At 39.2% G+C, this 27,460-nt stretch overlaps 2 long non-coding RNA genes across 2 annotated transcripts; one reads left to right on the top strand and one right to left on the bottom strand.

The window, feature by feature from the left end:
• Positions 1 to 1,810: 1,810 nt before the first annotated feature.
• Positions 1,811 to 15,671, bottom strand: LOC135786528 (uncharacterized). Its single transcript, XR_012335574.1, has 2 exons — positions 15,176 to 15,671; positions 1,811 to 4,687 (listed from the first exon to the last, which is right to left on the bottom strand). It is a non-coding gene; the product is annotated as an uncharacterized lncRNA (long non-coding RNA).
• An 8,908-nt stretch (positions 15,672 to 24,579) lies between these two features.
• On the top strand, positions 24,580 to 26,217 carry LOC135787500 (uncharacterized). Its single transcript, XR_010547074.2, has 5 exons — positions 24,580 to 24,704; positions 25,292 to 25,351; positions 25,459 to 25,549; positions 25,647 to 25,727; positions 26,109 to 26,217. It is a non-coding gene; the product is annotated as an uncharacterized lncRNA (long non-coding RNA).
• Positions 26,218 to 27,460: the final 1,243 nt, after the last annotated feature.

The raw sequence follows: 27,460 nt of genomic DNA, 5'->3' as shown, positions 1-27,460 counted from the left end.
GCCCACTGGGTGCCCATTTACTTTGTCTGCAATTAAGGAAAACAACTTTTGGCCCCTGTGCTTGGCCCCCTTGGGGCCCCAAGTGATGTTGCCCACTGACAGCTTATTTCACCCACTGCCAACTTATGCATTGACCATTTGCCCACTTTTCTGCCCATTAGCACATTAAACTGCCCATCTGCCATTCATGGCTCTGAAGGCCCCTGGGGGCCCCAAGTTATGTTGCCCACTGACAGTTTATTTCACCCACAGCCAACTTATGCATTGACCATTTGCCCACTATTTTGCCCATTAGCACATTAAACTGCCCATCTGCCATTTATGTTTCTGATGGCCCCTGGGGGCCAAATGACCTAGAGGGCCCCAAGCTCTGGGGGCCCCAAATGCCTAAGTACTCCAGGCCCACTGGGTGCCCCAATTATTTTGTCTGCGATAGAGGAAAACAACTTTTGGCCCCTGGGCTTGGCGACAATGCAAAGGCCAAAGGTCCAAGTAAGCTCACATGGATGCAAGGCCTACAACAGATGGTGTAAAAGACAAAAGTGAAACTGCAAACACACATGCTTCAACATCTGAGAGTGTAAAATGTGAATGAAACCTGCAAAACACACAAGCACATAGCTACAATGCAAAGGCCAAAGGTCAAAGTCACCTCACATGGATGCAACGGCCTACAACAGATGGTTTAAAATACTGCAAACACACATGCTATAACATCTGAGAGTGTTACATTTGAATGAAACCTGCAAAACACACAAGCACATAGCTGCAATGTAAAGGCCAAAGGTCAAATTCAGCTCACATGGATGCAACGGCCTACAACAGATGGTTTAAAAGACTGCAAACACACATGCTTCAACATCTAAGACTGTTACATATGAATGAAACCTGCAAAACACACAAGCACATTGTTACAATGGAAAGGCCAAAGGTCAAATTCAGCTCACATGGATGTGCAAGGCCTACATTACTTTAAAAGACTGCAAACACACATGCTTCAACATCTAAGACTGTTACATTTGAAAGAAACCTGCCAAACACACAACCACATTGTTACAATGCAAAGGCCAAAGGTCAAATTCAGCTCACATGGATGCAAGGCCTACATCAGATGGTTTAAAAGACTGCAAACACACATGCTTCAACATCTAAGACTGTTACATTTGAATGAAACCTGCAAAACACACAAGCACATTGTTACAATGCAAAGGCCAAAGGTCAAATTCAGCTCACATGGATGCAAGGCCTACATCAGATGGTTTAAAAGACTGCAAACACACACGCTTTAACATCTGAGAGTGTTAAATGTGAATGAAACATGCAAAACACACAAGCACATAGTTACAATGCAAAGGCCAAAGGTCAAAGTAAGCTCACATGGATGCAAGGCCTACATCAGATGGTTTAAAAGACTGCAAACACACATGCTTCAACATCTAAGAATGTTACATTTGAATCAAACCTGCAAAACACACAAGCACATAGCTACAATGCAAAGGCCAAAGGTCAAATTCAGCTTACATGGATGCAAGGCCTAGATCAGATGGTTTAAAAGACTGCAAACACACATGCTTCAACATCTAAGACTGTTACATTTGAATGAAACCTGCAGAACACACAAGCACATAGCTACAATGCAAAGGCCAAAGGTCAAATTCAGCTCACATGGATGCAAGGCCTACATCAGATGGTTTAAAAGACTGCAAACACACATGCTTCAACATCTAAGACTGTTTCATTTGAATGAAACCGGGGGGCCCACTGTTGTGGATTTTTTTAGTGATTATGAAAAATAATTTTCAACAGAGGGTTCCATTGCCAAAAGATGACTTTATTGCATACAACAATAAGGCCGAGTTGGTGGCCAAGCAACTAAAGAGTCTTTTTCAGAATGCAACCTAATATACAGTTCTCTAAAAGTTGAAACCCCTCCCATGTAGTTGTTTTTAGCATGTTTTTATGTTTGACAGGTGTTGTGACTTCATTCCTTCCAAATGTCAGCCTATGCATTTTTAGCTCCAGTATGCTCTCAGTTACCATATTTTAAACCCTGCATACATTGCAGTCTTTAAGACTGCTAGTCTTCAGCTTACAAGCATGAGACATGTTTACTTGCAAAACACATTTGAATCTGAATACCATGTTCACCAAAGATATAGTTCTGAATTAAAAAAATCTTCTTCATTCCACCCTTTGAGACTTTCACAAGTCTCACCCAAAGTGCAACTTCACAATCCAGTTCAATTAAGTTAAGCTAATTAATGGCCCAATTAAGCCATCTTTCCCTTACCAATGATTAAATCATGCTGCCGCACTTTGGTGGAGTGTGGAACAAACATTTTCTCTTGGAGAAGTAAGAGAACCTACTCCTTCAATTAATAAACCTTTATGATCATGGAATATACTTCATTATGTCATTGTTGCTGTAAAATCAGAACTCATAAAAACATCCATATTCATCATAAGAGTGGAAATTAGTCAAATACCTTTTCAATACTTATTATTTTCATTATCTTTTTCTGATGTAATATTACCATTTTCTAACTTTTGCAAAACCCATTTTGATGCACTTTGTAATTTCCTATATGAAGTAACTTTTCATCTTGATTTTCCATTAACATTTGTTTCAAAATAGGGAGTACACAATAAAATAACAATCCATCCAATTAAAATCACAAATCCTTATCCTCTGATAATTTGCATCCTTTACCTTTTGATAATATTCATCCTTTAACCTATACCTTTAATCATTTGACATACAAAAATATGTCTGTGAGAATTTGACAAAACAATCACCCATTTTCCTAATTTTAAATCACACCAATTCCACATTAAGATTCTTTCTTCTTGTATTTGTTGCAGTTTTTATCCTAAACTCTTAAGCTTATTGATAGCTTCAATGAATATCTATGTTGTATTTTTAGCATAACATTAATCTCCATACAATAAAACTATACCCCTTTGTAGTATCTCATTGTTTTTCTAAAATTGTTAAAACATCATTAGTTAAATTTAATAAACCTTTGTTGATTATAGTAGATATAATTTAGTAATTCTAGATTAAATCAATATTTATTCTAACCATGATTTTATCTCATCTCTTGCTTAAATTGTAACAGGTAATACCAAACCAATTTAGGGATAAACTATTTTAGTTTTATCATTTGTTTTCTCAGTATTTTGTTCAATATACTTCAATATAATCATGATGATTTCTTAAATTAACCTTAGTCTTGTACATATATATTTCTTCTCTAATTGCAAAACCACCATAAGTTATCATTTCCCATCAAATCAAAATTAAACCAAAAGAATTCTGCTTACATTACTGTTTGATCTTCATATGTCCACTGCTATGATCTGATTCCCACATTCTTTTTACTGTATACCAGCATTGTCCACCCTTTCCATACCTAAAGCCAAAATTATTAAGGATTTATAATAGCTTTTGGAATTTTATATTTGATTTGTTCAAGTTCTATGTTATAGAATATTCCCTTTAAATATCCCTCATCTTTAGTTCCATAAGGTCTACTGTAGCTTTAATATTCCTTAGTATTTGTTTTTCTTGAATTTCTATTCTGCCTTTTAATGCTTTTATTAACTTTCCCAATATTAACTATTTACCAAAATATGCCCTATAAAATGGATATTTAAACCAGAATTTGTCAATTTGTTACATCGAACCCCCCTGTAATATCATGTCGACTTTTGACTATTCCTACCTTTTATGATTTAGAGCATAATAAGCAATTGTTCATACCAATTTCTCTTAGCTTTGAAAGTTACCCATTTGTACCATTCATTCATAATGTTTTTTTTTTGTTTCCCATAAAATGTCCAACATATTTTTTTTCCTTCCGTTGACGTCCTTTTTCTTCTGTTGATGTCCTTGTCTCCTTTTTGTTTTGGTATCTTCAGTATTTTATCTAAACTTTGGTTCTGCAGAGATTATTGTAGAATAAATTCTCACTGGTGTTACTGGTCCTCGCTAAAGTGTTACTGATCCTTGCTGATAGGTGAAAAGTTAATTGAAGAAAAGTTTGATTATTGACTACAGTTGTGTGAATTTACCATATGTTGCTGATAATTGTCAAACTGGTTATTAGCTTTATTTTTCAATTTTCATGGCTAATTCCTTGACGTTTTCTTTGTGTGTCCTTTACACATTACCAGCAACTTTGTCTCTGTGTATTGCTTGTGAACTCCACTGCTTTGCACTCATTGGTTGTTGCTCCTGAAAGTCTCTTCTCATTTACAAATTTTTCTTAACTTTGTTGTTGTTGCTTGATATGCCCTGGGTGGTCATTACTTCGTTCTTTTATCTCTTTGTAGGCTTGAATTGCTTTTAATTTTTCTGTTGTTGTCTTCTGTATCATGTCTTTTATTATTTTCTTTTCCTCAGCTCTCTTCTTCATTATTGTGTTTAAGTTCTCCTCTGCTCCTCAGCTCTCCTCTTCTGTATCGTGTTTTTGTTGTCCTCTTCTTCGACTGGTATTTTAGGAACTTTTTGCAATGGCTCAGATGACATCAGATGTGCTCCTTCCCCCTTGGCCTGCTGTTAGAGCTGCTCTCCTTGGTCCTTGTTTTATGTCACTCTCTCCTGAAGACCCTCAGATACACTAGATCCCATGGCATAATATGGCATTTTATCTCCATCTCCTCATCAGGCTCCTTTTCTTTTTCCCTGCGCACAAATAGCTTATGCATACAATTAGTTTTATCACATAAGATCTCATCTTTATTTGTAATTGTTCCAAAAGCTCCATCTGCAGTCGTTCCAGAGGAAGTCCTTTTTGGGGATGAATTTTTGTTATATAGTATTGCGCAGACATTGGTATTGGCATTGGTCGACCAATAAGCATTCCATGCAGTGTTAGTTTGCAGTCTGTCACTTGTTATTGCAAGAGACAAAGCATCCAGTCAGTTCAGTTTCATGCATTCACATTTTTTGCTGAGTTTGACGTTGAAGGGATGGTATACTTTTTATGATTAAGGATGGTAAACACATCTTAGTCTTTTCTTTATTCTTTAATGTTGCAGTATTCACTTTATTGTTTTTAAATAAATGCTGATCAAGGGATTACTTCTTCTATATTTTTTATCCTTATTGTTTGGCACTAGCTTTACCTGTTGAACAGAAACTCAACCAGTATTGAATTCAGATATGGAGACCATTTCTCAAATATGGAGAATAATACCCAATTTTTTTTTTTAATCTTTAATTTTAATTTGTTCTTTAATACCTGTTTTTAATTTGAAATTAAAACCACCCATCTGGAAAGGTAACATTTTACTGTACAATACAGTAGAATGATTTATCCCCAATGTGTACATTAGATGTCTTGAATGTCTTTCTTTGTCCCCCTTTAGGTGCCACAAAATATTCCTAACATCCAGCGTGTTCTTTTTTTCCTTCTATCTTCTAAGTAAGGCTTTTGTATTAACACTATAGAAGCACTACTTCTGTATGGCATTCTGAGGCTTCTTTAGCCTCCAAATTTGCTGTGTTGTTACCATTAATAAAATTATCATTCATTTTTATATAAGGTTAATCTTTTATGATTGCCAATTAATTTAATAATATTGTAGCAGAAATTAACCCTACTTGTCCAGTACATTGAATATATATTCCTTCATTCTTTTGAAAACCTCTTTATTCCTATAACAATTTGTATATTGTTTATTTTCATAAAAAACATACAAATATTTCTTCTTTTTGAATACTCAAATATATAAAGCAAAGATCAATTACAATATTTGTCATCTGGGAAAACATTTGTTAGCAATGTGGATCTGGATATCACCTGGTTAGTCTTACAATGTCATTAATTGGATACTTCAATTAGTACTTTGTTCTCTACATCTTTTAATAATTAATACATCTTCTTTATCTTGCATGTTGTTATCATCTGTATTTATTCTTTGCATTTACAAATTATTTTTACTTTAGCACATAAGTCTAATGTTATTCCTAAGCATAATGGATTTATCCCTCTGGCTTTGTATAGCTTTTTGTTTTCATCATATCCCATTAATCCCTTTCTTCACAATCTTTTCCAGTATACAAGAGACCTGTGGAAATAAGTCAGTTACATTAAGTCATTATTCTATTAACTGATTTTCAACCATACTCTTTACTACTTCTTGTTTACCTTCCTGTGATGTTATATCAATTTCTTGTCATATAATTTATTTTTCCACATTTTAAGTTGAATATCTTTCTCATGATCATATTATAATACAATGAAATTCCCACTTTGATAACTTTGCATTAGAAATTTGTGCTTTAATACATTTCCCAATTTATTCATTGTTTGTTGTACATCACTATTTATTACACTAATATACATTTGCTTTGATTCAGTTAATATCACTTTAATATACTTGTACCCTTCTGGAGAACACTAAATCCAATGGCTTAATTCAAATTATGCATATCTTCCTAACCAGTAAACAGGAGTGTGATTTTGATATGAGAATAGATATGGTCATGGTTTTGTTTATTGTTTATAGACATACATTGAATTAGCAATACTTGTCCAGAGAATCATATTCTTAACAAATCTTACAACTGGACCATAAACTGGACTTTGAAAGGCTGCTGTCACCCTCCCCCCTTCACTCACAGAGCTGGTACATGGATATAGCGAAAGTCTCTCTTGGCGTGGCCAGGTTTTTTGTAGTCCTCAGCATGTTTTCTTTGTCTCTCCCAGTTCAAGTTGTTTTCTTTCTGAGATGGTGATGCTGCAAAGTCATTTATGATGGGTACAGGAGTCTGGTTTTTTGGAGGAATTGCTGAAAGTAGCTGAACACAAGAGTCATCACTGTTATTCACTTTGCATTTCAAAACAGTGTGGTCATTCCTGGGTCTCCTCTTTTTTATTGTCTCTGAACAAAACTGGATTCTCTGTGTCTCCCAGTTTTCTCTCTGTGCTTTAGAGTCCAAGCAGTGGCTGCCACACTGCTATGATGTGTTCAAAAATAGTCCCTCCTCATGTAACGTTAGTCCACCGGTCAAAGGTTTCTTTCATTTCTCCATTGCCACAACTTAGTCCTTTTCCCAGTCCCATGAATGCCTGAGGGTAAGTGATCAGCCTCCCAAGGTCCTTAATACCTTTATTAAACTAAGAAATTGTAAGGCCAATGGCCTAAGCCATCCTTTTTTTCCATATCCACATGTCTCCATCAGATGACACCTCCTCTTTACTCTCCCTCTCTACTCTCTCCTTATTTTGCTTCATTAATTCTTTTTAATGTTTTTCTTATTTTTATTTCTTATTTTATTTATATCTTCCTACCTCATCTTCTTTTTCACATCTTTGTGTAAACAATGCCTCTTGTCTTTTTACTCTACACACTTATACTCTTTCTGATAATACTTTAAATTTCTTTCATTTAGGATATTTCCTCATTTGTAAGATTCACTCCCAAACCCGTTTAATTTTCCTATTCCATAACTACTGATCATTTCATTTACATTTTACCTTTAATTTCCACAGTGCCCTTGAGTACTGGAAATCAACCTTCTACAGTATGCATGATAAATATAGATTAACATTTAACACACTTTCTTTTGTTCCATTATCAACTTCCTTTAACATTCTATCATATATATCTCCTTTATTCATTAATAATGCCAATGCTTTTTTCTTCAAATCCATCCTTCTTATCTTTCTTTTGATTTAATATAGGTTTATTTACAATATCCATTTCTTTACACATTGCAACATCAAATGTTCCCTTCATGACAATTTCTTAGACACATTCTTTATTAGATCTCTGCCCAATAGATATTTCCACAAGAATAACAACTATGACTTTTCACTACACCTGTTACTTCTCCATTCAATCTTTTCTATCATATTTAGCCATTTTTTAGCTCCATTAGACAATTAACAAATAAAAACACTTTAGCAATATTACAGTAGTCTTTTATACATAAACGTCAAGCTTATCATCCTCTCTCCCATATTACTTTTTCTACACTGCAAATGTCATGTCCTCTGTCTGACGTTTCATGTTTGTGTGTTTTCTTGTTGTCTGCACGTGGGTTTTGTTTTGACAGCTCTCCACGCGCGCAGCTGTCAGTGCGCGCCCGCCTCCTCTCTCATTCATTATCCTGTTAGCTCCACACCTGTCAGCCCTTACTCTAATCCTTCTCTCTATTTAAGTCTCTCACTCTCACTCCTTGTTGTCAGTCCGTTGTTGTTGCTGAACGCGCAATTCGCTGATCTCCATAGCTTTAGTATTTGAAAGACCAAGTTCACGACCAAGTTTCTGTGTTAAGACTGTTATTGCACTTTGATCACTCACCGTGTTTTGTCTCGTCCAGGCGCTAGGAGTTCTCTCACTATTTGTGCACTTCACTTCTCAGTCCGCTATCTTCGCCAGCCGCTTGAATCTCTCCTGTTGGATTATTTCTGCCCGATTCGGACAGCTGCAGCATCGCGCCCCTTGGTGCGCGGTTCTCATGACGTTTGCTGCCAACTAGAACTCTGCTTCCTTTGACCACTGGAATTATTACCAGGCTGCTGACTGTCCTCTTTTGGACATACTGTGTGACTCTCTTTTGCCTTAAATAAATATTATTTTCTGCACCTGCAATTGAGTCCTCGTTCTGTGAGCCATGACAGAACGGACTGACCAAGCTGCGGACTCAGCAGGCGCAGCGGCACCAGAACCCCTTCGGTCAGCTCTAATCCAGCAAGGCATTATGCTTGGTCAACAGGCTACTCAACTTAATGTTACCACCCAAGAGATCGGGGCTTTAAACGCCCAGGTTGCGGCGCTTTTAGCGACAGTCGAGGAGTTACGGTTTGAAGCGGCTGGTCGGCGGCCGATCTACCCTAATGACCATGAGAGAAGTCGAGACCCTGAACCCCATGCCAACAGTCCACCTGTTTATGATGGAGATCCTAATTCATGCCAGGCCTTCCTCTCACAATGTTCGCTGGTCTTCTCTCTCCAGCCGCGGCGCTACGCGTCAGAAGAGACCAAGGTTGCTTATGTAATAACTCTCCTCTCGGGCAAGGCTCGGGAATGGGGGGTGGCTGTCTGGAATGCCCGAGCTCCGTGTTGTCGGACATTTGAAGAGCTTCGCCATGAGATGTCCCGACTTTTTGATAGATCCGCGCAGGGCGATGAGGCTTCAGCCCGATTGTCGAGGTTGTCACAAGGCAGATCGTCCGTGACCGATTTTGCTATCCGCTTTCAAACCCTGGCGGCTGCTTGCCGATGGAATGAGGCCGCCCTCCGGGCTCGGTTCCTCGAGGGGCTCAGTTTTGCCATCGCTGATGAGCTCGCTGCTACCGAGATTCCAAGAGCTTTAGAGGATATCATCAGTCTCGCGTTGCGAGTTGAGGCTCGTCTCACGCTTCGTCGCCAACTCCGCTCCAGATCTAACTGGCGCTCCACTGAGACACGTCAAGAAGCTTCCGATGTTTCCCCTTCTGTTCCCGAGCCCGAACCTATGCAGCTGGGTTCAGTTCATCTCACAGCCGCCCAGAGACAGCATCGACTTAAGGAGAACCTTTGTTTTTACTGTGGGCAGCCTGGCCACCTTGTCTCCTCATGCCCAGTAAAAGGCCCCGCCCACCGGTAGAACGGGGAGTCCTGGTGGGCGTTTCTCTGACAACCTCTCCGTCTTCCCGCACTCTCTTGCCCTGTCAGCTGTCATATGAAGGCTCCTCCCATTCCTCGAAAGCTTTCCTAGACTCAGGAGCGGAAGGCAACTTTATTGACTCTGCCACCGCCAAACGATAGAATATCCCGTTTCTTCCCCTCCTTAAGCCACTCTCTGTTTGGACTATAGCTGGCCGGCAACTTTCTTCTGTCTCACACGTCACTCCTCGAGTAAGTCTTTTTCTTTCTGGTAACCACTGTGAGAGTATTGAGCTGTACATCCTCGAGTCCCCCAATACCCCCATAATATTAGGGCATCCTTGGTTGTCACAGCACAATCCTCACGTGGATTGGGTTAATCACATTGTGTTATCCTGGAGCTCGTCTTGTCATGTTTCTTGTCTGGGGCCCGCCCCCTCTCCTGTCTCTGTGTTTTCTGTGTTGCAGGATGAGGCCATCGACTTAACCGGAGTCCCGGAGGAGTATCATGATCTGCGCATTGTATTCAGCAAGTCACGAGCCACCTCTCTACCCCCGCATCGCCCCTACGACTGCGCCATAGATCTCCTGCCAGGCACTTCTCCGCCCAAGGGTCGTTTATATTCCCTTTCCGCTCCTGAACGAGAGGCTATGGACAAATATATCCAAGAGGCTTTACAAGCTGGGCTCATTCGCCACTCCTCCTCCCCAGCCGGCGCGGGGTTTTTCTTTGTTCAGAAGAAAGACGGCTCTCTGCGCCCCTGCATTGATTATAGAGGTTTGAATGACATTACTGTAAAAAATAGGTACCCCTTACCTTTAATGTCGTCTGCCTTTGAATTATTACAGGGTGCCAAGGTCTTTACCAAACTAGACCTCCGCAACGCGTACCATCTGGTTCGCATCCGGGAGGGCGATGAGTGGAAGACGGCTTTTAATACTCCCACCGGCCACTACGAATATTCCGTTTTGCCGTTCGGGATCGCCAACGCCCCCTCCGTCTTTCAAGGGCTTGTCAATGCTGTGTTGGGAGACATGCTAAATTGCTTTGTCTTTGTGTATCTGGATGACATTCTAATTTTTTCCCCCTCTCTCCAGGAACACACCCGACACGTCAGACAGGTTCTCCAGCGCTTATTGGAGAATAAACTTTTTGTTAAAGCGGAGAAGTGCGAATTCCATTCCGAGTCTGTTACGTTCCTTGGCTTTGTTATCTCTCCATCAGGCATTTCACCTGATCCGGCTAAGATTAAGGCCGTGACCCAGTGGCCCATTCCCGACTCTCGCAAAGCCCTGCAGCGCTTTCTGGGATTCGCCAACTTTTACCGGCGTTTCATCAGAGGGTTTGGTCAGATTGCTGCACCACTCACGGCGTTAACCTCCACTAAGGTACCTTTTAAATGGAATCCTTTAGCACAGGAATCCTTTGAGAAACTCAAGTCCCGTTTTGTCTCTGCTCCTGTGCTTTGTTTTCCAGATCCGGAGTGTCAATTTATTGTCGAGGTTGATGCGTCGGATGTCGGGGTAGGCGCGGTCTTATCTCAGCGTTCTCCTCATGACGGCAAAGTGCATCCTTGCGCTTTCTATTCTCATCGCCTCAGTCCTGCAGAACGTAACTACGACGTCGGTAACCGGGAGTTCTTGGCGGTTCGATTGGCTTTGGGGGAGTGGCGTCATTGGTTGGAGGGGTCAGCGCAGCCCTTCTTGGTCTGGACGGATCATAAGAACTTAGAATATGTCCGTTCAGCCAAGAGGTTGAGTGCACGTCAGGCTCGCTGGGCACTCTTCTTCGACCGATTTAACTTCACCCTCTCGTACCGGCCTGGCTCCAAGAATGTAAAACCCGATGCGCTGTCCCGCCAGTTCGAGCCCTTGCAGGGGGAGCTTACGGCCGATACCATCCTGTCTAAGGGAGTGGTGGTCGGGGCTCTTACCTGGGGTATCGAGCAGCGGGTAGCAGAGGCCGGACGAGAGGTGCAAGTGCCAGTTGAGTGGCCAGGGAATCGGCTGTTCGTACCGGCTGCGCTGCGCTCTGATGTCCTTCAGTGGGGTCATTCGTCCAAGTTTATCGCCCATCCTGGAGTTCGGGGAACGCTGGCTGCCATCCGTCAGCGCTTTTGGTGGCCCTCTCTCGCCACCGATGTCAGACAGTTTATTTTAGCCTGCACCACTTGTGCTCAGTGTAAGCCCGCCCACCGTCCACCGGCTGGTCTGCTTCGCCCTCTGCCCATTCCGTCATGACCCTGGTCACACATCGCCCTTGATTTTGTCACTGGGCTTCCCCCCTCTGACGGCTACACCGTAATCTTAACGGTGGTGGACCGATTTTCTAAGACGGTTCATTTTATTCCCCTCCCCAAACTTCCCTCTGCCCGAGAGACAGCTCAATTACTGGTTAACCACGTTTTTCGGCTCCATGGGTTGCCGACTGACGTAGTTTCTGATAGGGGTCCCCAGTTTTCCTCTCGGTTTTGGAAAGAGTTTTGTAGACAACTCGGCGCCACCGCGAGTTTGTCCTCTGGTTTTCACCCTCAGACCAACGGGCAATGCGAGCGGGCTAATCAGGATCTCGAAAGAATGCTCCGCTGTCTGACATCTAAAAACCCGAGCTCCTGGAGCCACCAGCTCCCGTGGATTGAATACGCGCATAATTCCCATCCTGCGTCAGCGTCAGGTTTATCTCCTTTCCAATGCTCTCTTGGTTATTCACCTCCCTTATTTCCCTCACAAGAACTCGATGCCGCTGTTCCCTCTGCTCTCGCTTTTATCCAGCGCTGCCGCCGCACCTGGAGAAGAGCTAGGGACGTCATGGTCCGCTCCTCTGCGAAGACCAAGAAAGCAGCCGATCGCCGCCGGACCGCTCCGCCTATCTATGTGTGTGGACAACGGGTATGGCTTTCCACCAAGGATCTGCCTCTCCGGGTTCCTTCTCGTAAGCTGGCACCCAGATTCATTGGTCCATACCGTATCACCAAGATAGTCAACCCGGTGGCTGTGCGGCTTAAACTCCCCCCTACTCTTGCTCGAGTTCATCCGGTTTTCCATGTGTCCAAGGTTAAACCTGTGTTTTCTTCCCAGCTTAATCCTGCCACGAATCTCCCCGCCCCACCTCCCCCTCGTCTTGTGGATGGTTCTCCTGCTTACACTGTCAGGAGATTATTAGACGTCCGCCGTCGTGGCAGGGGTTTTCAATATCTTGTGGACTGGCAGGGCTATGGCGCAGAGGAGAGGTGTTGGGTGCCGTCTCGTGATATTCTGGATCGGGCTCTGATCGTGGACTTCCACCGGCGACGAGGTGAGGCGTCCGTGGGGGGGGGGGGGGTCCTGTCATGTCCTCTGTCTGACGTTTCATGTTTGTGTGTTTTCTTGTTGTCTGCACGTGGGTTTTGTTTTGACAGCTCTCCACACGCGCAGCTGTCAGTGCGCGCCCGCCTCCTCTCTCATTCATTATCCTGTTAGCTCCACACCTGTCAGCCCTTACTCTAATCCTTCTCTCTATTTAAGTCTCTCACTCTCACTCCTTGTTGTCAGTCCGTTGTTGTAGCTGAACGCTCAATTCGCTGATCTCCATAGCTTTAGTATTTGAAAGACCAAGTTCACGACCAAGTTTCTGTGTTAAGACTGTTATTGCACTTTGATCACTCACCGTGTTTTGTCTCGTCCAGGCTCCAGGAGTTCTCTCACTATTTGTGCACTTCACTTCTCAGTCCGCTATCTTCGCCAGCCGCTTGAATCTCTCCTGTTGGATTATTTCTGCCCGATTCGGACAGCTGCAGCATCGCGCCCCTTGGTGCGCGGTTCTCATGACGTTTGCTGCCAACTAGAACTCTGCTTCCTTTGACCACTGGAATTATTACCAGGCTGCTGACTGTCCTCTTTTGGACATACTGTGTGACTCTCTTTTGCCTTAAATAAATATTATTTTCTGCACCTGCAATTGAGTCCTCGTTCTGTGAGCCATGACAGCAAATGTTTTTCAAGCAGTTCCTTACTTAATTAATGTTTCTCTTTCAATTCAATTTGTTTCATTTGTCAAGTAATACTATTTTTTCCTTTAGTCTTAAGCACAAAGATTTTTCATTGGATTAAGATTTAAAATATAGATGTAAAAACCTCCTTTCAACCTATATATACCATTTACTTATAGTTTTACCTATAATCTCTTATTACTTTATTATATAAATAATATATTATTATTATTATTTTACTTATATTATTTCACTTCACTGCTAGCTCCTTTCATCCACAGCACTCAGTCAGGCCTGCACTCACTCTATTTATAACATACACCCAGTCATTCACACTTTAAACATGACACCACTTGTTTTTCACTGTTGAGGATCCTTTCCACTTTTACTCACACAAACTTTTTATCATGCATTAGGGCGGTATCCACAGAATAATATTTTATCCATTCAGACCTCTATTATATAACATATATAAAGAGCTGTTTCATAAAAATCAATTCTGCCCGTGCAGACCCCTGTCCACTTTTTAACACTTTTGTTTCATGCTCTATTTATTTATGTTTTATTTTTTATATCATTTTTATCTATACACTGTAAAATATGCAGCATTAATGTCAAATTAACATATATGTTTGTTACCTTAAAATAACAAAATAAAACATGAATGGCTTGCAAAACCAAAGTACTTTTCCTTATTTTACAGTGTATTCGCTTATTCCATAAGCATTTTTAATAGTCTGTTCCAGTCTACCTGTATCCGTCAAGGCCCTCTTACAGAGTAAACACAGATTATTTAATTTTATCTTTTTTTTTCATACACTGTAAATAAAATGCAGTATTGATGTCAAATCAACATATATCACTACTTAACCTATTAAGGCAAAAACATGGATTGGCTTGCACCATCACATAACTTTGTCTTAATGCTATCATTCATTTACAGTGTATCAGCTTACACCATAAGCATTTTTAATAGTCTGTTCCAGTCTATCTGTATCCATCAAGGCCCTTTTACAGAATAAACACAGATTATTTAATTTTATCCTATTTTCTTTTCTGTACACTGTAAATGATATATTGTATTAATGTCAAATCAACATCTACATAGTTACTTAAACTAACAAAGTGCAACATGTATTGGCTTCCAAAACCAAATCACTTTCATTTTTATACAATTATGCATTTACAGTGTATCCGCTTATTACATCTATCAAAGCCTTCTTGCAATAAGCATTTTTATAATCTGTTACAGTCCATTTGTATCCGTCGAGGCCCTCTTACAAATAAACACAGATTAATTTTATTTCTGTTTAATGCTATCTTCGAAGCCCACTTAGCTATTAAACTATTATCTGTTCCAGGTTAATGCTGTCCAATCAAAGGCCCTCTCAGCAAAACCACAGATTATCCACCTGAGCTCAGGAATTTTTTCCTCTTTATCATTTCAAACAAATCACACCATGCAATCCTTGGAAGTGGAACCCTTTTTAACTGTATTAATCTTAGTTCTTATATTGGAAGAGCATTGTGAAAGTCTTTCCACCATGAGCCAACCCAGATGAGCAACACAACAGTAAACCAGTAAATAAGCAAAAACTGCTTACCTGGTCCTGTGTATGCCGCTCATCCAAACTTAGCCCACAACGGTCATCCACCTCCATGCTCCTTTCCAATCCCATCCTCGTCGCCAAATGTTGTGGATTTTTTTAGTGATTATGAAAAATAATTTTCAACAGAGGGTTCCATTGCCAAAAGATGACTTTATTGCATACAACAATAAGGCCGAGTTGGTGGCCAAGCAACGAAAGAGTCTTTTTCAGAATGCAACCTAATATACAGTTCTCTAAAAGTTGAAACCCCTCCCATGTAGTTGTTTTTAGCATGTTTTTATGTTTGACAGGTGTTGTGACTTCATTCCTTCCAAATGTCAGCCTATGCATTTTTAGCTCCAGTATGCTCTCAGTTACCATATTTTAAACCCTGCATACATTGCAGTCTTTAAGACTGCTAGTCTTCAGCTTACAAGCATGAGACATGTTTACTTGCAAAACACATTTGAATCTGAATACCATGTTCACCAAAGATATAGTTCTGAATTAAAAAAATCTTCTTCACCACCCGCGCGACGCTAGCCCACCCACGACGCTAGCCCTTTCGAGCCCACCCGCGCGACGCTAGCCCTTTCCGGGGCCGAGATACGGCCGCCCCACGCGAAATTTTCCCACGGCCGTTTCTCGGGCGCCTCGGGTCCGGGGCCTTCGCCCTTCGGGTCGGCGGCTCCGCCCGAGGGGCCCTTTCCGAGGAGCCCTCCCTCGAGTCTCTGGCCCTTTCCCGGGCCGAGATACGGCGGATCGTCGCGGAATTTTCGCTCGTCCGGAGCTCCGACGCCCCTAGCGTCCGCCTCGGAGGACACGCGGCCGGTCTCGTTCGAAAGGTCCGTCCCGGGGCTTTCCGACGAGCCCGGCCTCGAGTCCGTGCGACCCCGCCCGCCGGAGATACGTCCGGTCGAAGCTCGCGGAGATTCCGACGGCCGTATCTCAGGCGCCCCGGGTCCGGGGCCTTCGCCCTTCGGGTCGGTCGCTCTGCCGGAGGGGAGCTTTCGAACGAGCCTACCCGCGACCCTCTAGCCCTTTCGCCGGCCGAGATACGGCGGTCCCTTTCCGGATTTTCCCAGGGGCGCAGCTCGGGCGCCTTTGCTCCGATCGACTCGCCCTTTGGGTCGGTTGCTCCACCGGAGGGGACCTTTCCAACAAGCCGACCCGCGTCTCTCTAACCCCAAGCCCGGCAGAGATACGGCGGTCCCTCCGCGGATTTTCCCACGGCCGCAGCCCCGGAGCCCTTCGCCGCAGCCCTTCGGGACACCCACCCTCGGACGCCCCGCGGAGGGACCTTTCCAACGAGCCAACCCGCGCCTCTCTAACCCTTTCCCCGGCCGAGATACGGAGTACCACCCCTTGATATTCCCACGGCCGTAGCTCCGGAGCCCTTCGCTGCAGCCCTTCGGGACACCCACCCTCGGACGCCCCACGGAGGGACCTTTCCAACGGACGGTGGCCCCTCTACCCGCCCACAGTGCACCCGAGGCCGGCCTCGGAACCCGCCACGGACACCCTGGAGCCCGTACCCGGCGCACCGTTCGGTCCCGGGCACCCACTCTTAAGCACTCCCCCCGGCCTAAGCCCCATACTCCCGGCCCCTCTGGAGAACCAAACCGTTGGTCAACCTGAAACGATCTCCAACCGTTGGTCAACCCGAAAGTACTTCCAGCAGTTGGTGAAGAAGTTTATTTTAATCCCAATTTACATGAATATGAGTTTACCATTATAATCACATGCAATTTGTTTACCATGAAGTTATTCATTATGTCAGGTGTTATGCTGGGGGTGGGTCAGTCAGGAGTTTAAAAACATGGGCCTTATGTGGTAGGAGTTGTAAAAGCCATCTGTGTGGAACAGATGTGTGTATTCATGTTTCAGGGCACAAAGGGTTTTAGTATTAGCAAATAGCCAAGGGTCAAATAGGTCAAGGAAAGGAGACACTGGTCTGAGGGATGTCATGTGGTTTTTGCCTGAACAGAAACATATTGTTTTAAGCATGGAGGAGGGGAGGGAACCAAAACCTATATATTACCAGGCCATGGCTCAGAGGGCCAGACTGATTTTGGAGGACCCTCCTAGGATCACACTCTGGTTCTGGGGGGGTCTCGGCTTTTTATTTGTCCGGATAATAAAAGTCTATCTCTTGAAATCAAAACCTAAGACTGAAGATTGTTTCATTTGAGGAAAAGGAAAACCACAACATTTGGTGCCGAAACCCGGGATAGAAAAGAGCTGGACAGACGAACCACCTGGAAGAACCTGACGAGCAACACAAACAACGTATGGCCATATACAAGGTAAGCACTTTTTGCTTATTAATTAGGTTTGTGTTGTTGGCCAGAATTTGCTCCAGGTGGTGAGAAATTTAAGCTCTTCTAAATTTAAGGACCATATAGGTGAACTGGGTTTTGATTTCAAGGGTACAATCTAATTAAGGCATGCATGCATGAATCTGTATTAAGTTACTTTGGCTTTGATGATCACGGTGAATTGAAACTTTGATTTTAAGTTAAGAGAATGCGCAAGAGTTTGTATTCAAGGGTGCATATGTCTACGTTTGTCGAGGAAGTGTATAACGTAGAGGTTTAATTTGGTTTAATTTGAAGTTAAAAGTTTAAATCATTACGTCGGGGAAGTGCAGTAATGATTGTTTAATTGGTTAATGTAAAAAAGGTTTTTGGTTTATAGGTTATCAAACAAACATTTGAAATTTAAGGTTTGGTAAAAACAATTGACACCAGATGGGACATCAAAAAGAGCACAGAACCTGAGAACACAGCTGGCTTTCTCGATGGACAATGCAATCAGGTGGCCACCTATTAATCAATCAATTTTGCTTGTTTAAAGATTGTATTGTTCACCTGAGAGGGCTCAGGGTGGTCAAATCTCAAATGCTCCAAATTTAAGAATAAAAAGGGGAAATTAAAGATTACTCGCCTAAATGATAAGAATAAATGGTTTCATTTTCAAAAAGGAATGTGTGCTAGGACAGATGATGGTTTATTGAGTGAATGAGTTTTATTTTTGTCGTTGAGTGACTTGGATAAAAATTTAATGTTAAGTTGAGAAAATGCCTAAGAAGTTTCGCGAACCTGAGTGTTACCGTGTCGGGGCAGACACGTTGGGGTTCGGAGAGAAGAGTAATCAAATCCTGTAGGTCAGGTACGGTCTGTGTGTTATTTGTCTTGTTGTTTTGAAAGGCCCGGGCTGATGAGAGATATTGTTTTTGTTTTATTTGTCATGTCGGATTGGTAAATTGTGTAAGTGAATCTTTTCCATGTCGACTGAAGTGTAATGGAAAGATGAACTTGGCCAGGTAGTCTAGATAGAGTTGTTTTATTTTATTTGTGTGAGAATGCAATGTGTCTGTGCTAGCATGAGTCTGTGTGAGAGCAAGTCTGAGATGAGGAAAGGTGGGGGCTGAGTGAGTAGTGAGTGTGTCTTTCTCCTGTGGCTCTGCAGAGAGCACAGAGAGGTGTTGTGTTACACTAAAGTGGAGTGAAGGATTGTTTAAAACTGTGGAGAGGGAATACAGTTTGTGAAAGATGTGAATATGAGTAAGATATAAGTATGAATATAAATACGATAAGAATAAGAGACAGTTATAAATGCTGGGTAATAAATATGATATTGGAAGGTATTGTGGAGTTATTGTAGCCACAAATATAAATTTTTATAGTAAAGTACGCAGGTACTTCTAATATCTGAATAACTCATTTAAATGATTGATTTAAATAAATGAGTGTGTGCTCGATAGGAAAAGTATAGCTTGCCCAGAAAAGCACAAAAGTGTGTGATGGAGTTTAACATTATTTGAAGAATCTTGTTTTAAGGACACATTGGGAATCTGAGTAATTATTTGGAAAGTAGATAAATTGGACAAATAAAAAACAATAAGATTGTGAAGTGGTTAAAATGAGAAATAATTATAAAATATAAGGTCTGTTATATTGCAAAGAAAAGATTATGGCAGTCAGATTAATGGAAAAATAAGGATTAAACAACTGTTGTGTGGAGAATTAGAAAATAGAATAATTGGATGTTCAAATGAGGAAACATTTTATGTGGCATTGTGTGAGAAGAAATATAACTAAATAAAAATATTAACTAAAAGAAAGAAAAAGAAGAAGAGATAATTAACAATCAAGGAAATGCTTAGAGAGAGAGAGAGAGAGAGAAAGAAAGGGAGGGGAAAACAAACGGTCACCAGATTTGACCTGTAAAGGTCAACTCTCATTGCTCGAGGGAATTGTGGGATTAAGCAAAATCTAGCAGAAAAACAGAGGTGAAGCATCGAAAGAGAAATAACAAATTAGAGAAAAAAAGAGTAGAGACCAAGTTATTAAAGTGGAAATAAAGATGAAAAATTAAAAAGGACAGAAAAATTATTAAAAGGTGAATGACACAGATAAATTATATAAAGAAAAAATATTTAACAAAATGAAGAGGAGTCTTCATCTGATGATTGAAGGTGGTCACAAAATAAATTTTATTTTAAATTGAAAGGCAATATTTTGCAATGGGTTAAGTTAAACCTTGAAAGGCTGAAAGCTCTGATCCTTTGACATTCAAGAAAGTGACTAAAAAGCTGGCAAGAAACAGACAATGAAAAACTGTGTGTGACATCAAAGTGTTGGAGTTGCAAAGAGAGGAGTAACTCATAAACTGGACTGAGAACACATTCTATTTGAATGGGACTATAATTGAACTCAAGCAGTGAAGGGGGCACTGCATATGGTCAGAGACAATTACAAGGATGAAACACCAAAAAGACTGAGTGGAATCCAGAAAGAGACTCACAAAGACAATAATTTTCTTGGCGACAAGAGAAAAACTGGACACTGAACTTTCCATCTTCATACAAGCCGTTGAGTGAATAAGGGGAAAGAGTAAACAGCCGTTCAATGTTTAGTAAAGACCTTGATACTATAGGGACACAGACAATATTTATGAGAAAATCAGCTAGACAAAATTAAAGGCTGATCAAGAACTTATGTTGTTAGGTGTGACTACCTTTTCTGAAATCAAATCAGACACCTATTAATCTGACAGGAAGAAATGCATAATGAAAATTTGTTTTTTTTTTAAATTTGGTATTCTACAAGAGGAAGTTAGAACTCCAATGATGGTACTAAGCTAAAAAGCAAAGATAAAAGGCATAGAACAGCTATGACAGAAAGGAAAATAAAATGGATAAAAGAAATAAATTGAAATCACATCATAGGATATTAAAAAAGGTAAACAAGAAAAAGCTGTGAGAATAGAGAAAAGAAATAACTAATTTTTGTAACAAACTTAGCAATTTAAGCAAATAAATCTAGTCACGATTTAAGAGCAATAAATGATAAGAAAAGATTGATTTTCCAAAAACTACATACTTTGCTGACAAGTGTTTCTCCATTTGATAAACATTTTTACTGTGAATTCAGATTTGGATAAGAAATAGATACTTGCATTTAGGTATTTACTCATGAGGAAAAAACATTATACAGGTTTAGAATGGATGAACTACTATTCCAACATGCGGAAAGTTAATTTGGTTGATTAATGCTAAGAAAGTTGATAAAATGATTGGTTGTCATTGAGTTATAGGCACACAGGAGAATAGTTGATTCTGCCAGCATGGGCAAACAGATGCGGAAGCTAAAAAGGGCCTCAGAGTGTCAGGAGATCTTTTTAGATTGTATAGAAGTGAAAAATCTCAGTGATAAATACTGTTATCATAGATGTACATGGGGCGAATAAGTGGAATGAAAATTTATTTTTCTGATTCACGAGAAGAATAAAGATTTTGAGTTGAGATAAGAAGGGAAAAACTGATGCGACGGATAAGAGAGAAGAAAAATTTGACTATTATCTACATTCACAAGGGATGGTAGATGAAAAGGTATAGAAAAGGAATAATCATCAAAGCCATACTTAACAAAATGCGTGAAAATACTAATCGTAACAGAACTTATGCTTTACCTTGTATTAATAAGCATGTAAACTAACAAACGTACACCTTTAACACTGCATGAAATATTCGCTGATAGACCTATGCGTATTGTAAAAACATCTGGAATTAAGTGTTATATGAAGAAACTAATTGTCTATGCATTGAGTTATTTGTGTACAGAAAAAGCTGAAAGGAGTTAAGGAGGAGATGAGACAACATGACTCCTTGTGCGAGATGATCTAGCTTATCTGAGGGTCGAGAGGTCGGAAGAGGCCAAACACGGCCACAGGGGGCCTAACTGGGGGAGACAGAAGGATGAGACCAGCCCCAGAAATGTCCAAAGTGGGAGGAGCAGCCAATGTAGCAGAGCTCGTAGGAAGGAGAGAAGGAGAAAAGAATGCCATGATATGAAAGATGAAACATCAAAACCAAATCAAAGTAAAAGCAATTCAATTATACCGACGGATGGAGAGCAAAGTTTTGAGCACCGAGAGGAAGAAGTGAAAAAGAGAAATTGTCAAAAGAAATTGAATTGAAAAGAACGAAACTGATTACTACAGAAGATTTGCATTGCTACAGTCAGTTCAACTTCTTGGCGATGGACTATTGCCTTAAACGAGGCCCAGTGAAAGATCTGTAACAATCTCAAAGGAAAAGAATCTGAAAGAAAGACTGAAAACATAGAGACATTAAACTGAGAACATAAGGTGGACATTTTATGGGAAACATTCCAAAGATAACAAATGATACAAATGGGGAATATTTACAGTTAAGGAAATATGTTTCCAAAGTTGCTTTTTAGGCTTTAAACTAAACTAGATTTCAATAATGCAATAACATTTTCAAGTCCACATAAATAGGGTGATAAATTCAACAAGAAAAAGAGAAAAAGTTAAGGTCAACTTATCTTGATAATATTTAGGTCATTTGGGAAAATCTGAGTTTAAAAATACAGTTTGCAGGCCACAATTTGGATATTTGTGTCAATGGTATAGTAACAAAACATTAAAAATAGGAACAGGAAGGATAGAAATTTCAGAATGATACATACAAGAAAATGTCAACCTTATAGAATTATAGAATTAGGAAAAGTCAATATGAAATGCTTTATAACAGGAATCTTGAACGAATCAACTATAAAACTCTAGATATATTATGAAGACATCAAAGAGTCTAGCTTAAGGTGTAAAAGTGAGAAGAGAGATGCTATAAGAAGAATACTATAATCAAATCAGAGCAATATTTGAAGATCAAATATATCGATTGGAAAATTATTTTGGATTTGTAGAAAAAGAAAATGTTTAACCTCGTTATCATTAGGAGGGAGAAAAAGGTTATTAAATATGATGGAGACAGGAAATCATTACAAAAGAAGGGTATTTAGAATCCTTATAAAAGGATGAACAAAACAATTAATCATAAAATTATATGAACACTGCATGAAAAGAGCTGTATACGGACAAATACGGAATGGGAAATCCCTGCTAAACTTTAGGTTTGCCAGATTTTTGAGGCAGAGTGCTTGGAAAGGTAATACACCAAAGTAAACTTGTGAAACATCCAGAAACCTTACGTTTGTGGATGTTTAAAGGAACTGGTGGAAGTTTCCAGGAATCCTTACAGCTGGTTGTGAGGAGCGGTGGGTGTGAGGTGTGAACGGCTTTTTATATGTTAATGACCCACAGGTAGAGGTGTCTTCTTTGTTTTCAGAGCTGAGTGGGGTGGGGGGTTAACCATGTCTCTTTAAGACAGCACATACAGTATTGTGGTACATAAAAACTGTGCTTTCTAAATATATTTATTATTAATATAATTTAATTAGTCTATTTAAGAAACTAAGCATCATTCAAAATAACTAAAATTCAATGGACACAATTACCATTTTAATGTGTGAAAATTATGTCTCTGACTCAAGAGAAATGCAACAAATGTTATATCAGAATATATATTTCCAACACTTTGAAAACATGTCTCCAACTGCCCTAGGTCAGAATATTGTGCACGTATGTCTCAATGCTGCATACATCGTTTAAAAGAAGCCGTTCAAATGACATCATGTAACTCATTTTTGCTAGCTAGGATGTTGATAAATTAGTCAGTGAAATGTAAAGCTGCTTATTTTTGCTGATGTCTCATGACTTGAAGTTCATTGTTTCTATTGTTATTATAAATCTACCCCAACATTTCATTAAATCTTTTAAAATAGAAACAAAAATATCAATAGACAGGTCCATAATCTAAAAGACAGTCTTTCACATGTGGATGCAAAACATGTTGGGTGAAACAGACTGACAAACTCGGGTAAACATATCTGCAGATACCTGTCAGCTACTGTACTTCTAGTCCAGAGGTGCCCAAAGTTGGCCCACAAAAGACCTTTAATTTTTTTTTATGTTTCATGCATACTTGAAGGTGTATAAAATGCATCACGAAACCTAATGAACTCGGGTACTATAGGCTAAAAATGAAGAGGTTGCGGCAGTGGCACACAGAGAAAAGGATATTTAAAATTGATTGGCAAAACGATTTCTTTTTTCTACAAAAAGCCTTGGAAAATAAAACTGCATTAGTTATGCATAAACAGAGTAATGTTTGCTTATTTATTTTTAAAATATTAGAAAATTATAAATTAGGGGTTATCAGGGCAACTTTAATTTTAATATAACACAACAACATTTACTTTTGGCCCACAGCCCTCAGTCAGGTTTGGCCCTTGTAAGGAAAATGTTCGGGCACCAATGAATGTTCTAGTCTATCTGAGGAGGTAACTTTTAGCATTTGATATATGCTTGCACAAAGTCAGACCACATATTATATATATATGTTTATGTTTGTCTTCAATCAATCAATTTAAACAAAAGAGATGGGGACTTTATAATATAACAAGGGTCCATATATCACAGTGAAAAAAGACATACATGTATTTTTACTTTAACATGAACTAATGCTGAGTTACAGCATATCATATATTGAAGAGTCATCATTAACTACAACATGACATGTTTTTCATTGTTAGTTAATGCAGTCATTTACAATAAATTAATTTGAGTTCATGTTGTAGTTAAGTAAGTTCAGTAAGTTACATGTCTTAACTCAGCATTAGTTTATATTTACTTATATTTAAGTAAGAATTAATTTAGGTATACGTTCAATGTTTCCAATGATGAGCAGTTAATCCACTAAACCCAGAGATAATTCCTGAGGCATGTTTAAAGAGTTTTGTATTTCATCAAGAAGGTGCTGATTCACAAAGATTTTAAATTTAAGAAAATCTGAGCATCATTCCAAATAACTGTTAACATGTTTGTCAACTAAACATGTTTTGTAAACGTAATAAACTTTATAAAAATATTTTTTATTTTGTATTAATAATCAAGTATAAAGAACAATGCATAGTGTGAAAATGCGGATTATAAAAAAGTATATTAAAGAAAAGGAGTACATTTCCCAGAATGCACCTGCACCCACTCATCTGACTGCCCCCACCCTTCAGGTGCGACTGCTCAACCTATGGGCTTGACGGAAAATTCAAATCGCGAACCGTTACTGCCTGGACTACTCCGTCTCTTATTAGTTTGTTTGCTCATTAACAGTAAGGTAAGTTTGATTTAATTCATTTGTCTGCATCGCGCTGATCGGTTGCCTATTTGTTCATATTATGTTATTTACTATGATTCGTTTTTGTCTTTATACTAGAACTGTTTGAATTTAAAGCACAAACAGTAAAACATTAAGGTTATACGTGGTACACAGCGGTAAACATGAGGTTAAAAATATGCGCAGTAACATTCAAACCGGGCTGTTAAAAGAATCAATTCGATGTTTAAATTTTTAAAAACAAAACTTTAAAGAAGCCAAGATGAGACGTTATTTGCTTAAAACAAACAAAACAACAGTAACTCGTGTGTTTGAAATGTTAGCAGCTAGCAAGTGTCTCTCTGCTATTTTAAATGGCACAGACGATCTTTTGTTGTTTTAAAAGCTCATTCAGTTCTGGTAGATGCTGCTTATTTTTCAAGACTGTTTTAATAGCTTTATATTGATTTGTAACAAAGCCAGCTTCACTTTGAGAGAACCTAGATGCTTATTGTAAAGAAGCTTGGAGTCATAATATATTTAAACGTTATATGTTTGCTGTTCTTCATCTTTTTAAATATGAAGTCTATTCATGTTTGTGTTTACAGAGGTCATGTACACTGTGGTCAACTTTGTGGACGATGAAGAGGTTTCTGGGTAAAGATGATGTATGTTTAATCATTCAATGATTACATTAAATTAAAATCAAACATGTTAAATAGTAAACGGATGTATTGTGATATGTGATTTTAATTTTTAATTCTGTGTTTGCCAGAGAAATATAATGAAGTAACAGTGAAAGCTAAAACATCAGACTGATCCAGACACTGAAGAAATTGATGTCACTGCAATCTGGCCAAAATGATGTAAGTTTAATAATTAAGTTATTAAATTAAAGGTTAAATCGTAAATAAATGTGTTGTAATGTATGTGATTCTATTTTTTTTATTCTGTGTTTGATAGACAACAATATTGAAGTAGCCTACTGTAATGAAGCTGCAGAACAACACAGAGACTCTTGAGGACATCAACACAGAAAATGAAGTAAGAAGATGTATATTAAGAAGTTCTTTGATCATATATTGTTGTATCTTTGTTGCAGTGGTTCTTAACGTTATTCCTGGAGACCCACTGCTCTGCACATTTTGTATGTCTCCCTTATTTAACACACCTGATTCAAATCATCAGCTCATTAGAAGGGATCTCCATGAACTGAACTACGTCTGTCAGATAAAAGAGATATACAAAACATGCAGGGCAGTGGGCCTCCAGGAATAACGTCAAGAACCACTGGTTTAATGTAAACTTTCTAAAATGTACAACTTTAATTCTATGTCATTTGATTTGTCGTGTGTGTGTATGTGTATACGTATATGTGTATTAGTATTATGCCAAATACTTATATGTACTTTTATATTTCCAAAGGGCTCCAAAGAGATGTCTGTCCAGATGAGGGTGCATCAATGTTACGTTTGCTGACAAGTATATGCTTTACAATGTAAAACCTAACAGTTAACTTAACTCAAACCATTTAATGAAATCGGTTGCCTTAACCCATTAAGTTTTAAAAAACATACATTTGAGTACTGTGAACTTAAGTCTTGTGCAATTATGCACTTATATTTAGTTAGTGTGAACTTAAATATAAGTGCATAACTGCATGTGACTCAATTTGTTTAAGTTCACAGTACTCAAATCTATGTGTTTTAAAACTTAAATGGTTTAATGCAACCGGTTTTCTTAAATGGTTTGAGTTTAGTTAACTTTTAGGTTTTACAGTGAGAAATTCTTGAATAATTCCAAGACAGAGCTCTGCAATTGAATCAACACTGCAAAAAATCAGTTTCTAACTTAGGATTTTTATCTTGTTTTCAGTAGAAAAACTAAAAATTCTTAAATCATTAAAGAAAATGTCTAGTTTTTAGACAAAAATATACAATTTAAGTAAATTTGTGCCTGAACAAGCAAAAATATATAACAATGGGGTGAGAAAATTGTGCTTGAATTAAGTTTTTAAGAAAAAAGAAAACTTAAGATTTTTTCTCACACCATTGGCAGATATTTTTGCTTGTTTTAAGCACAAATTCACTTAAATTGTGTGCATTTATTTATTTTGTCTAAAACTAGACTTATTTTCTTAGGTCATTTTGTTCATCAAGAAAAAGCATTTTATTTAAATAATATTTCTACTGAAAACGAGACAAAAATATTATGTAAGAGAGTCATTTTTTTGCAGTGTAGGACTGATTTCTTAAAGCAAGATCAATATAGTTGTTGTTCATTTTATTTAGATATTTACTACATTACAGTGGCAGCTGGTGATTTCTTTTTTTGTGAGCACTCGATGCAAAGTCTGTCACAACATGTATATAGCCAGTCATTTGTGTGGTTCCCAATTTCAAAATATGTGTTCTGCGTGTATGTGCATCACGTGTTTTGACTAAACACGTGATGCACATGGTTTACATGAAGCAACAAACACATTTTAAAAACACAAGCAACACACATGACACTCCGAACACTTATTTTGAATTTGCACCCCTCGGATGAGCAGTCACGAGCCGCCACTGCTACTTTACATTGTACTGCTTTGAATGTAGTTTTCATTGTCGCTTTTATTTTGTTTTATTTTACTCTAATATTGCTTTCTCTGTCTGTATATTTATGAGTTTAAATAGTATTGTTTATGTATGCAACTTTTAATATTTGTGTATAATATTATTTTGTGATTGTGACAATTGTGAATTGTTCAGTTTTTTATTAAATAAACATTTCAA

Source organism: Paramisgurnus dabryanus, chromosome 20 (assembly GCF_030506205.2).
Source record: "Paramisgurnus dabryanus chromosome 20, PD_genome_1.1, whole genome shotgun sequence".
NCBI lineage: Eukaryota > Metazoa > Chordata > Actinopteri > Cypriniformes > Cobitidae > Paramisgurnus > Paramisgurnus dabryanus.
This window is presented reverse-complemented; position numbering and strand designations above follow the sequence as displayed.